The sequence below is a fragment of the Phoenix dactylifera genome, chromosome 11 (genome assembly GCF_051530095.1).
Source record: "Phoenix dactylifera cultivar Ajwa chromosome 11, Ajwa_hap1_PhDact_Kaust_v1.1, whole genome shotgun sequence".
NCBI lineage: Eukaryota > Viridiplantae > Streptophyta > Magnoliopsida > Arecales > Arecaceae > Phoenix > Phoenix dactylifera.
Window position 1 is genome coordinate 10,850,462 of NC_143200.1, and position 14,309 is coordinate 10,864,770.

General features: G+C 40.0%; 1 pseudogene across 1 annotated transcript; it reads left to right on the forward strand.

Moving 5' to 3' along the window:
* The first annotated feature begins 12,280 nt into the window (after positions 1–12,280).
* Positions 12,281–14,005, forward strand: LOC103696734 (cytochrome P450 94C1 pseudogene; annotated as a pseudogene). The gene has a single exon (XR_015971152.1). The product of XR_015971152.1 is annotated as a cytochrome P450 94C1 pseudogene (transcript).
* The last annotated feature ends 304 nt before the right edge of the window (positions 14,006–14,309 follow it).

A 14,309-nucleotide genomic window follows, 5' to 3' on the forward strand; every position in this document is an offset into this window, starting at 1 on the left:
CCGTTCCATGAGCCTGCCTGGCTAAGGATCTAAATCTAGAGGACCAAACTCCAGTACTCCTATGGAGACACCCCAGGATTGGCTCAGGTGTCCAAGAAGTCCTACAACAAAGTAGGCTTGGATGGGAGGAAGCACATTCAATTTGATCATCCAAGCGTCGCTGACTAAAAGAACCCAACCAATTAGAAGTCATAGTACAAACTAAGCTCGGATAGAAGGAAGCACACTCGGATTGAACACTCAAGCATTGCTGACCAAAAGGATCTAATCGATCAGAAGTCTGAGTATAAACTAAGATCGAATAAGAGGAAGCACACATGGCTCGATCACCTGCATCGCCTACCAAAAGGCCCATGAAGGATTATATTCTACTCCAATAAGATCTCTAATATTATATATATATATATATATGTCTATATATATATGTCTATATATATATATATATGTCTATATATATATAGACATCTATATATATATATGTCTATATATATATATGTCTATATATATATATATGTCTATATATATATATATATGTCTATATATATATATGTCTATATATATATATGTCTATATATATATATATATGTCTATATATATATATGTCTATATATATATATATGTCTATATATATATATATATGTCTATATATATATACATGTCTATATATATATATATATATATATATATATGTCTATATATATATATATATATATATATATATATATATATATATATATATATATATATATATATATATATATATTCTCACAATGTTACAACCACAATGGATTCTGCTCATATCTTAGCCTATCTCTAAGAGGTGTTATTATCATGTTTCTAAAGCACATATGGTTATCTCGGCTAGTCACTACTTCAGCTCAACATATTTTGCTATTATCCCATCTCACTATGATTTCATGATCTTATCTTAATCTCGGATGGCCCCCAAAGATGTCAAGGCCTTGTCTCAAAGCATTTGGTTGATCTCGGATATTTGGATTCATTCAACTTTATCCTTTTCTCAATTTTCTAACTTTATTCAGCCAACCTCAAAATCTTATATCTCTGGCCTAATTGGGTTTGCCTCGACATCTTTGAGATATGACCTAGAGCAAACACCTAAGAAACATGCAAAACGAAAGGTATGCTTGAAAATAATTTTGTTTTAATGACAATATTTAATTACATTGTAGGTTCAAGACTAGACTAGACTAATACATTACAAGAAAAGGGGTTTAGATCGGCCAAATTCCGACTCTACGTAGTTTACGATCCCCGACAAAGTTACCATGCTTAGGAGGCTACCATCCTCTACCTTGTCCCGCACCTCCACAATGGCATGAAGAAGCCCAAGGAGGAGACACATATGGAGGTCTGCTCTCCTACTTTAATGAAGGGTGCTCGTCATCGAATCTCGCCCTATCTTAGCATAGCTCCTACTTTGGGCAAGATAGATAAGGTCAGGTTGGAGCTTCATTGTTCCTTTCTGAAACTTTTAGAAGCCATTTAGAAAGGACTTAGTGATCTTTTGCTGAAACTCGCTCATAGATTTGTACTCCTCCACTGCTCAAAGAACCCTCATTTCAACCTTGGCAATTTGTCACCTAGCTTCTTGTAGTTCCCATCCAATTATGGAAGAGGAGAGTTCGGCCGCCTCCATCCTGTCCTTAGCAATCCTCAGCTTGGCCTTCACCTCAACCACCTTCTATTTGGAATCTACATCCATGGGAGCCATCCCGACTGCTAGCCTGCTCTGGAGGAATCCCAACTCAGCCTCAACCTTGACCACTTTCTCCATGGCCCTTTGCAAAGCCATTTGGAGCATCTCAATGTGATGTTGAAGACCTCTTTTGCATGGAAGATCTGTGAGGGTGTTATCCTGTAACAAAAAAAGAGAAAGATTAGCAGAAAGGATCGACCTCCTCGGAGAGAAGAAGGAGAAAAGGCCATAAAACTACAACATTGAGACAGTCAAGGATGATTCGGCAAGTTAGCTTCATGGGAATCTTTTAGAGATACAAAAAGGATATCTAGAACCCCTCCAGACATGGAGAATTCGCAAGAGGCAATCTCTCTCTTTTTATAGAGCATGGGGCAGCCTAGACCAATCTATACAGTCGGATCAGTGGATGCATATCACGTCCTTCTTATCCCTAATGGTCAGCATCCCATCAGAAGATCGAGTCAAGGCTCGTCCTTCAGGGGACTACATCCAGAAGTTATTACCCTCTTTAAAATAGCATAGAGTCTAATAAAATAGTTACTTTCTTTGTCCGAACCAAAAAAAAGCTTTGAACTAGGAAGTGGGGGGCTAGTATTATGGCAATAAGGTCCTATTTGGGAGAGTTTTTGGAGGGCCAAAAAGTACTTTCTGATCCTCCAAAAAATACTTTTAGATGAAATAGGAGTGTTTGGTAAAAAATTTAGAAAGTTTTTTTAGCTTTTTCAGAAAGTTAAAAACAGTTTTTTAGGAGAAGCTCTATTTTGAAGCTTTCCAAAAAAGCACATTTAGGCCCGGTCAGAAAGCTATTTTTTTGACCAAAATACCTGTGATAAAATATAACAATTACACAAAATATTTTTTTAATAATTGTTTAACCAATTTTATCACTTAGCTAAAAAATTTATTATATTATGAAAAATTCATTTGTGCTAATAATTATAATATTTTATATCCTTATTATTGTATTATACTATAAATATAATATTATATTACATTATATCATAATACATTGATATGTTATGTTAAATAATTTAAAATTATATTAAATTATTATGCTATAGTATATAATATTATATTATTATATTATAATAATATTATATAATATTATATTATATTATAATAATATTATATCATATCATATATTTATGTTTTAATACATATTATATTTTATTATGCTCTGTTATATAATACTATGCAATATCCTTTATGGTTATTTTGTTATACCAAAAGTACTTTCTCAGTTTATTTATCAAATACATATTAAAATGCCATAGCACTTTAGAAATGTAGTTACCAAACAACAAATAAATTTTTATAAAAGCTCTACTTTAGAAAGCTCTACTTCCAAAAGTTATACTTTCAAAAGTACTACTGCCAACAGCTCCTTCAAACGGGGTCTAAATGATCGAGTTGATGTGGTGTGACCAAATTTGTCCAACTCATCATCTATGTGGTGATTCGAGTGCCTGCAGAAATTATCCAAGGTATTCTGGTCGGGCCTCCCAAAGCCGACTTAAAAGCTGGGACTAATAGACCAAAAGCAAGCGACCTGCTAAGCCGAAGTTTCTCAGCTCAGCCTGGCAAATATCTCATCAATCAACCAAGCCGAGGAGAACTACTTTACGACAAAGGCAACCCAATTCCTTCACCTAAGTTCGCACTTGGCCTTAGTAATTACATCATGCATAAGCAGTTGGGGCACAACCCTAGGTTGTTATGCCATATCAGCAGTTTGTTACAGTACGATTCTGAGTTTGTTGGCATACGATTTGTGGAAGATACATAATCTTAGCTATAATAAGGTCCAAAAGGCCCTTTATAGAAGGTGATGCTTTACTACACTTTACTACTGGTATTATTATTCCTTTTGTTCTTCTTTCTTGCTTCCAATCAAAGAAACCCTCTCTGACATAAGCATCAGAGAGCGTAGCCAGAGCCAATCCGGCGAGCTCTTTGATCTTTGTATGTTACCTTACAGGTCCACGGAGGCGATGTATATCAGTATCCTACACTACAGGAAAAGCAAGATTTCCTAACGCTTTTTTTCCGATGCTAGGGAGAAGCATCGAAAAATTTTAGTTCAGCGCCAGACTTTGCCGATGCTTCTAAAAAGCGTCGGTAAATTTTGAGAATTGACGACGCTTAAGAAGCATCGACAAAAGTTTGGACCTAAGACGACGCTTTTAAGCGTCGTCGAAGGCCAAATCCCTTCAAAACCGCTCGCTTCCCTCCCATCGATGCCCTAGCTGATCCTGCGCCGACATAATCCCTTAAAAATCTCTCCTCTCCTCTCCTCTCCCTCATCCGAGGAGCGGAAGACGATGGAAGGCGCCTCGGAGGAGCTCGAGCACTGAAGCCGCTACCTCAGCTCCTGACGAGAGAGGAGGGGAAGATGATGGAGGGCGCCTCGGAGGAGCTCGAGCGCCGAAGTTGCTACCTCAACTCCCTCATCCAGCGCACCAAGCTCAAGCCCGACTGCGAGCCGGAGAAGCGCCGCCAGCAGCCAGCGAAGCCCGACAAGGAGAAGCATCGCCCCACCGTCAGCGGTGGGAGAAGAAGGAGGAGGAAAGGGATGGGGTTGTTGATGGCGGCGAGGATGATGCGCAGGAGCAGTGGCAGAACGTGCGAGTGAGGGCTCGCGCTAGCCCTCAAGAAGGCACGCTATCTCCCCCTCCTCTATTTCTCATATTCGTTTTTTTGCAGGAATTTGCTAGCCAACTTTTACCTCCGCTTCCCAAACCCTAATCCTCTGTGGGGACAGAGAGTGTTAAATAAGGTTTTTTTTTGTGTAGGGACTCTGATTCTTTGTTTTTTGGTTACTAATCATGTTCGGATTAGCAGCTGAGGATGGAATTGGTTACTAATCAAGTGGCTCAAAGGCAGCTGGAGAAGGAGATCGTGAGAGAGGAGAGGGAGTTGGGTCCTCTCCAGAGAAAGAAGGGGAGCCAGAGAGCTGAGAGAGAGAGAGAGAGGCTTTTCATTTCTGGGAGATGCTCTCCTCTCTTGGCAGGAGCCGCAGGACATCTCCCTTCGAGGCCGGGGCGCGACTCGCGAGGACGAACCGACGAAGAACGCTTCTGGCGCCGGCAGGTGGAAGTAGCTGTTCTTGGCCTCTTGGGTGAAGCCCTCGTTGGCTCCTCTTCCCGTAGGCCCCCGCCTACGACTTCTTCTCCCAGTCCATTGCCGAGTATGTTCTTTTTCTTTATGGAAAAATAATTTTTTAAAAAAAATTTAAGGCTAATGCTGACGCTTTTAAGCGTCGGCTTTGAGGGCTTTCAGCGATGCTTAAAAGCGTCGCTAGGATGCATCGCTAAAAATCGACCTTTTACGACGCTTTTCAGAAGCGTCGGGGCAAATTTTTTCCACTCAGGTATCGCCGACGCTTCGGCGACGCTTTGCATAGCGTCGGGTGGGTATTTACCGATGCTTATAAGCGTCGGTAAATGATGTAAAAAATGTCGGAAAAGATCACTTTTTTTGTAGAGCTAGTATCCAGCAACAACATTATATATAACAGTTTGGATGTAAATATTAACTGAATTTGTTATACAATTAGGTGGAGGAGGTGCTACTTTTCTTGGTTACCATAGCTGCCATTTTAATGAGCATTATTTGGATTTTTAATTGTCTTTGTACATACTCTAGCTTGTAGATTAACATATGCATTTATCAAAAGCCATGGCAATTATATTAATTAATATTAAAAAATGTTATTTATTGACTGCTAGATGCCTTCACTCAAACTTTTGCACCGGGACGGCCGCACAGCAAAAAAAAAAAAGAAAGAAAAAACCGTATCTAATCTATAATCATCACCAAGATCATCATGAATGTTCTGCGTCCTTTGTAACTTTTGCCATGTTTTAAATAGAAAATCATTATATGCATCAGTGCATGGTCCTCTGGAACAGCTTGCATCTAACAATAGGCACCACTCCTTGTCGAGGCAACTCACCCCACTAGTAGTGGAATTTGACACCCCACATACATACACATGCACTCACACACACAGACACAGAGAGAGGAGAGAGAAAGAGAGCGCATCTTTGTATGTCGCCCATATTGGATGGACGAGAGTCTTATCTAATAATAAAATTCTTCCTTGCATGTCAGTCATTAGGTATGGTAACTTTTCTTTGGTCTTAGCAGTTAGCACCTGCTTTATCGTAAAGAATTTCTTTGTACAAGAGGAGAAGCCGAAATATGGCACCCAAATATATCTCTTGGGTACCTCCAAAAACGTGGTGATCATTGCTTTTTCAAAAAGCGAAGGTGAGAATGATCTCTGTTTTAAGACATCATGGATTCATTAGAGGATGACATACATAATTAGTGGGACCAAGGATATACATACTGAAAAATGAGATGTCATGAAAACCTAAGTTTAATCGACTCCATAGTCCACCTCCAAACATGTAAACTTCTTTTGGTTTCCATATCTGATATAGAACTCCATCACATATTATCTAATCCAAAAGTTTTGAGTTTTTTCCCTTCATATTTAAGCAAGGGTTTCTTCATACTGGCTATCCTCATTATGCCATATGTTCTATATGTGTTGGTCTCTACAATGAAATATGGCAATTTCAGTCTTTGTTCTGTTAGATGAAGCAAGTACACAATAATTTTATTCACCAACATGCTTCGTTATTCTTGTAAGTTCGTGAGTTAGAAAACCATCAAGTTTTCAATGCAGTTGGTCATTAGATCGATATATACCATGTCTATCGGTACAACAGGGCAGCTTTTTAGCCCTTGTACTTAAAGGGCCTTTACTGACAGACCATGTTATCTTCCGCATGCGTGCGTTTAAATTTTTATGGAAGTCTGGGATCTAATGTTGCCCTTGTCTTCGAACTATGTCACATCCATCCATTAATGGCGTCATGCTCATACATCACATCTTCTTGAGTGGTGTTGCAGCGCAGGTTCACGGGCTGCTTCATGTAGCAACGACAAATCGTGAATCACGTGACAAGAAAGAAATCTGACAAATATCTATAATAGGAATTACAAAAGGTGCTCTCGTGAGTCTCAGATACTAAATAACAAAACACTCTAACTTATCCCTTCACCCAATCATGCTGTGCACATGTCCAACTCCAACTGAGTGACACATGCCACCAAAGTCAGCATCACCATACCACAGTATACTTTAAATGCAATATGCCCATTGACACGGGAAGAGAACAAGAGCACGGTGGACCCAACCTGAAACCCAACCGTCATGCCCGTGCAAAGATAATGGATGAACCCAACGGAACTATTAATTTAATCTAATGTTGAATGTATCAAACAAATACTTACAATACTACTTTTGGCAGCAACTAAACAACCTACACCCTTTTGGCTAACATGGTAGGACCCATATATATGCTAGTTGAAGTTTTAATTTAGTGAATACGTGCCACTCATTTGCACACCTAGATTCACATCCAAAAGTTACCAATCAACTTGTACAAAATCCTACATGGATCAATAGATGGTGAATTATCAACTACCGGCCAAATTCCTTGCGTACAGTCGTGGATCTAGGATCCATTAGCTTAGATTTTAATGGAAATTGGATGTATTAAGTAATTTGTACGGAATAAAATTTTATCGTCACTTTACTACTATTAATTAATGTAGCACCATGTATTGTTTCTTTTCCTAAGAAGTGCATCACAATGTATTATAAATGTTGATGACCGCATGGTTCTCTAGAACCTAATCTACAAACTCTATTATAATCTACAAACCCTATCATTTTGCTGTTGCTTTTGCTTCTACTACTATTGTTATGATTACTAATAATAATATCACCACTACAAATCTTCTTACATATTACATGAGCTCCATGAGGTTGCGTTAGTTTAACTAGATTTGTTGTCATTCTAAGAATACCCTTGCTTGGCACTAAACTTTCAATGTTATCTAAGAATGGGCATGCCAAAAAGCTTGTTTGATAAGTCAATGGCAAGACGGATAGATAGATGCACGGGTATGCCACCAACATTAATACAACTAGAAAGAAGATGATTAAAGGGATGATATGAGTGTAGTGTGAGTTTAGATGCCTTGACCTTCAAGAACTTTCACCACTATTATACCACCGTTCGAGAATGACAGATCGGGGTAAACTGTAGTCTAGGCTACAATAGAAGAATTTTAAACTAACACTACTCCTAAGGTATTGGAAAATAAATTGCAAAAGAAAGTAAAATTAAGATAAAATAAGATTTATTGATATAGATATCAAAGCTTTTTTTTCTAAATAAAGTACAACTGCACTTATATATACTAAATGATAAATTATAGCTAACTACCCACTTATAATGATCGTTGCTACCCACTTGTTGCCTCCACTCTCTTTAATGGTTCCGGTAACTGATGTCAGTTATCCTTTAACTAATCACGTTCATTAGAATTCAAATTGATAATCATATTTTAACGGTCAAAACTCTTGTTTATTCGGCCTACTTCATATTAGTAAACTCTCAATCATTTCTTCATATTCGGCCTCTAGTATGATATCCTTCAGTTGACTCGGTCCATTTCTATATGGCATCATTTTTGGTCTAAGCATTTAGAATTTTCTCTTGAACCTATTATATTTATTGCATTCTACCTCATTTTATGGCTAATTAATTACGTGTCTCCATATGTCATTTTGAATAAGGATGTGGTGTAAACAATGCCCCCCCATCCCATTGTTTGTTGGTCAGATAAGATAATGAAAAATATCTATCATCCAAGCACCAAAATCAAAATGCTGGCATCCAACTTTTTTAAATAATTGCACCTATTGGGATTTTCATCCTTCTTAAATTTGAATTTTTCATAATACGGGAATTGTTCAGCAACACCTCCTCTCCCCTTATAGTAACCATGTGCTGATATATTATAATCTACGTTTCGAAAGGCCACTACTACTTGATTTCTGAAAATGCTGTAATTACTATAAAATTCCTTCGGGCCATGCCTTAGTATGGGGCACCATCATGTTATAAATTGGATATTATTTTAATCTTTATCTTTTCTATTACAAACTTCATCCGGTTTCTCCCCCTTTCTCTGCAACTCATCTTCATCATTTGCTTGAATACCATGGAATAGGATGCTAAATTTTATGCCAGTGCTAAGTAGCACCAGATAGACCTTGAATGCATTAGTGTTCTCAAGAGAGTTAATAACCAAGTACTCATAGAATAATCCAATTTTTTTCATTGTTGGACCAATTTTCCATTCTAGGGTTCTTTGAGCCCTATCTTCTTTCCCTCCTTATTCTTCCTACAAAGTCTTCATGTATGAAAGATCAGGCTGAAAAGTTTGATCTGGAATATCCAAGCTACCACCACCTGTGGCCTACTAAGACTCTTCTCTAGAATCTTTGTTATGAATGAGTTTTCGAATAAAAGACCACTATTTAGGAAGCTAATGATCTCCTTGACCCTTTATCCCTTTTGAAGTCTCCTCACACAACCATCCATCTTGATCATGGCGCCTGCCTATTTATAATCACCCACTTTCAAACACTTTTCTCTTCAACTTTAATATGTCATGCCTTAGTATCTTAAATTTAGGGGGTTTTTTCAACATATGCCCTATCGGGGAGTATTTAATGCGAGTAATCCGGTCAAAATCCTCCCTAATAATTTTGACCTCATTTTTAGAAAAATGCTAACTATACTTCATATATTTAGTAATTTTGCTGTCAAATTAGACATATCTCTATGATAGAATACATAACATTCTTTTTGATATGGAGCTATAATATTTTTGTCTGTTGTCAGTTGGTGAAAATAGTCAAGGCTCATCTCCAATTGGTCATTACCTTGGTCGAAGATTAGCCTATATCTTTTAGGGCCTAAATTTTGGGTTGTCTCTACCAATGCTTGAAGGACTTGAACTAAGAAACATGGAGATGTGCGGGTCCTTTGTGGATCCATCAATTTAGCTATATACTTATTTCCCAAAGTTTTGTCCTTTGGAAATAATTTTCGAAGTTTCTCTTCTTGGCTTTCACTTCGCCCAACTAATAGGGCTGAATCTTTCTTTTATCGAACACTTCAAGAAGTTCTATGAATGTTCAACTCATCATACCGACTCTTTCCTCTATCCGTTCCTTCATGCTCTGAGACTTTTTTAACTTTTTTTTGTCTTGAGTAGATATGGCTTAACAAAAAGTTGAAGCAATAGGTTACCAGTGGAGACACTTCGTCCTACATAGAGACATCCATATTGCCTCCACCATTGAGCATTCGGATAATAATAAGTGCAGGGTTGAGCAGTATTGCCTAAACTTCTTTGTCTACCAATTTTAATCTCACCCAAGCAATTCTTTGTTTGTGTCCCTTTTGTCTGAATGAATATCATTCAGAAAGATGGTAGAGATTCGAGATGCAGTTGATAGTTTGCTGCAAGATGCCAATTTGCCTGTCAGTTAGGTAGCAAACTTAGCCGATTTGAAGAGCTACTTTTCTAGTTTATCTTGAATTCACCATACTATTGCTTTAGCAGCCAAAGAGGTTGAACATGTGACATCCCGAAGGAAGAGTTCGAGCTTAATGTGGTCATGCTAGAAGACGAAGCCATCCCTCGCAAGAGCTCTTACGACAATCTTCGGGATAAAGTTGGGTCAACTAAATAGTTGATCATTTCTTTGGAGGCTCAGTTGGTGGATGATCATCCTCCTAGATAAAAGCCAGACTAGCCGCGCACACTATCACATCCTCGACCCACATCCTGTTAAGTCCTTCAACTGACATTCTGAAGGAGAAAAAGGTCATTCAATGTCTCACTGGACAAGACTTTGATGATTTGGCCAATCTAAGAAAGATGGCGAAGATTCGAGGTGCAGTCGATGGTTTGCTGCAGGCTGCCAATTTGCCAATTAGTCAGGTGGCAAACTTTGCGATTGGAAGAGCTAGCTTATCCTAAGTCCACCATGCTATTGCTTTGGTGGTTGAAGAGGTTAAGCATGCGACATCCCCAAAGGAAGAGATCGAGCTTGATGTGGCCATGCTAAAGATGAAGCCATCCCTCGCAAGAGCTCTTGCGACAATCTTCAAGCTGAAGTTGCATCAACTAAACAATTGATCATTTCTCTGGAGTCTTAGTTCGTGAATGATTACATCAGGCTGACAAAGTTGAAAGTAAACATGGCTGAAGAGGAGAGAGCACATAAAGTGAAGTTGTAAGCTTTGGCCAAGGCATGTGCATAGCTCAAAGACTGCGTGTCGTGATTCCTTACCCTTTTAGCTAAGATGGTTGAAGCTAATGAGTTGGCTTAGCAATTACAATGTGAGTGGGAACATATCAAAGACATTGCTAGAACTCTGTAATTTCTTTTCGCATTGTGGCTTATTGAACAATTGTGTACTTCATCCTTCATAGTAATCGATGAAATTTTAACAACTCTCATGTGAACCATCCACGGATATTAATATTTTGCAGAGAACTGACTCATCCATAATGTGTATGCGAGTCTCCAATTATACATTCTACCAGATACCAGACTAATTCCACTCTTGCATTATTAAGTTGGCCCCAACATATAAACTTAGAACACGTATACATAGAAAATTCCTAGATAAGGTTACCCTTCAACCACCGTGATGCAGACTTCAAATACTACGAGGCCATTATAACTTTTCATTTTATTCTTGGGCAAGTAGTTGAGAATTTTTGTTGGCAAAGATTCACTAACTTCATTAGCAATCTTGATCATGATTAATAATGCTGGATATCGATCAGGTATTGATTTATATATCAATTTGGAGAATCTTATGAAAAAATTTGGAACTGAACCTCTTTATTCATCGAAACTAAAATTTGGTGAAAGAAAAAAAAACAAAAAAAAGAAAAAGATGGAGAATTTAATAATGGACACATGAGCTAAGACAGAATTGTCATACGGTCCATGAATGAATTAAGGACTTATTTGGTTCACAGAAAAAAAAAAATCACATTGGAATGTTTTTTCTAGGAAGATGATTTCTGAAAATATGATGCATAAAAAAATAGTTTTGGTATGTTTGGTTGAGAAAAAAATAGTCTTTAATAGAGAAAAAGACCTTTTAATAGTTCAAAGATAATTTTGTTAAAAAAATTAATTTTCAATCAATAGAAAATAGTATTTCCATGTGCTCCATAATTATATAAAATATAAAAATCTTATTTGTATAAACTACTATTATTTATTTATTTATTTTAAATTTTAATAAAAATAAAAAAATATTTTTTTTGTTTTTTATTGACATTGTTTTCTCGATTTTTTCAAGCGAACCCAATGAGTCCGAGGTGGCACACACTCTGACACGCATTCTCGTCTTGAGTCATTGACGCACGCGCTCTCTCTCTCTCTCTCTCTCTCCGTCGCTCTTGCACCCATTCATCATCTCCATCCCACATTATTTATTGCTCGGTTTTCCTGCCCTCTCTCCTGCCGGTCTCCAACTCCTTTTCATTGCGTTAAACCGCTTAGACCCACCCTTTTTATTTATGTCGCTAGCCTCCAACATATGCTTGGAAGTAATCATTTTGGATTGACATTAGATAAATAACGAGTGCGTCACTATTATATCAATTACATAGATAAGGATTTATCCTAGATATAGAACACCTCCCCTCACTTTCCTTGCTTCTTCCTTTCATACTGTCCAAACCAAAACTCAAGGGGATATGGACTTAGAAACTCTTCAGTCCCATTTCTCCCTCCTCTTCTTTTCCTTCGCTTCTATGTTTCTAGTCCTTACTCTTTTACTTCAGGTTTTAAGGTCCCGGCCATGGTGGTGCAATTGCCCCGTCTGCGAGGCGTATGTGACGTCGTCGTGGACCGCCGACTTCGATAACCTCTGCGACTGGTATGCCCACCTCCTCCAGCAATCGCCGACACGCACTATTCACATCCATGTGCTCTGTAATACCATCACGGCCAATCCCGATAACGTCGAGCACATGCTTAAAACCCGATTCGATAATTATCCCAAGGGGAAGCCCTTCTCTTTGATCCTCGGCGACTTCCTCGGCCGCGGCATCTTCAACGTCGACGGCGACGTGTGGCGTTTCCAGCGCAAGATCACATCCATCGCGCTCGGCTCGACATCCGTCCGGTCCTTTGCCTGCCGCATCGTCTCCTCCGAGATCCGCCACCGCCTCCTCCCTCTTCTCGATTCCCTCGCCAACACCGGTCAGGCTTTCGACTTCCAGGACGTGTTCCGGCGGTTCGCGTTCGATAACATATGCAAGATTTCCTTTGGGCTCGACTCGGGCTGCCTCGAGCTCTCGCTGCCCATGTCGGAGTTCGCGGCAGCCTTCGACACGGCCTCGAGGCTGTCGGCGTTGCGGGCGGCCGCAGCAGCGCCTGTGGTATGGAAGGCCAAGCGGTTTTTGAACTGGGGATCGGAGCGGGAGCTCCGGCGAGCGATCCAGCTCGTCAACCTCCTAGCCGAGGAGGCCATCCGCCAGAGAAGGAAGCTCGGCTTCTCGTCTTCCCATGACCTCCTCTCCCGTTTCATGGCCTCCATAGACAACGATTGTTACCTCCGTGACATTGTCATCAGCTTCATGCTTGCCGGCCGCGACACGGTGGCCTCTGCCTTGACGAGCTTCTTCATGCTACTGTCGCGGCACCCGGCAGTCCTGTCCAACATTCGTAGAGAGATCGAGCTGGTCACAAGGAGCGGCGGCGACGGCAGCGGCTCGGCCGTCGCGAGCTACGAGCAATTGAAAGAGATGCATTACGTGCATGCGGCGCTCTACGAGAGCATGCGGCTCTACCCGCCGGTGCAGTTTGACTCCAAATTCTGCGTCGATGATGACGTTCTGCCGGACGGGACATTCGTTAGCAGAGGGACGAAGGTGACATACCACGCGTATGCCATGGGGAGGATGGAGGAGTTGTGGGGGAGCGACTGCCGGGAATTCCAGCCGGAGCGGTGGCTGAGGAACGGCATGTTCACATGCGAGAACCCGTTCAGGTACCCGGTGTTCCAAGGCGGCCTCCGCGTGTGCCTTGGGAAGGAGATGGCGCTGATGGAGATGAAGAACGTCATCGTCGCGGTGGTCCAAGGATTTGATGTCGACATGGTCGACGGGAGCCGGCCGCCTAAATTTTCCCCTGGCCTCACTGCTTCCCTAGGAGGTGGGCTGCCGGTCCGGGTGCGCCGGAGAAAGCAGAAAGAGGGCTCCAACGCCTCGCCACCAGAATTGAGCATGGCGGTTGATTAGGCTAGCATTTGTTGTGTAGTCTCATGTACAGAGAGAGAACAATTATTTGGATATACTGTTATCAGTTAATATAAGTTGTGAGTTTTTTCGGAATGCAGTCTAATATGAGGGGACGAAAACTTTACTCTTTATTTGCCAAAAAAAAAAAAAAAAACTTTACTCTTTTGAATCACAGGAAGGATGGTAAAATCATGGATGTTACCCGGCCACATTCAAAGCCTTGCCACCTTGTATTGCTAGGCATGCATTCTTTGCTTTACTTAGCACACAAAGAGCTAGAGTCCCAAGAGAGCATCTGTAGTAGGCATGGTTTTAGTATTCCAATTTTCCATTTTCTTTTAAGTTCACATTGTTTTCTTGTTGGTGATATGGT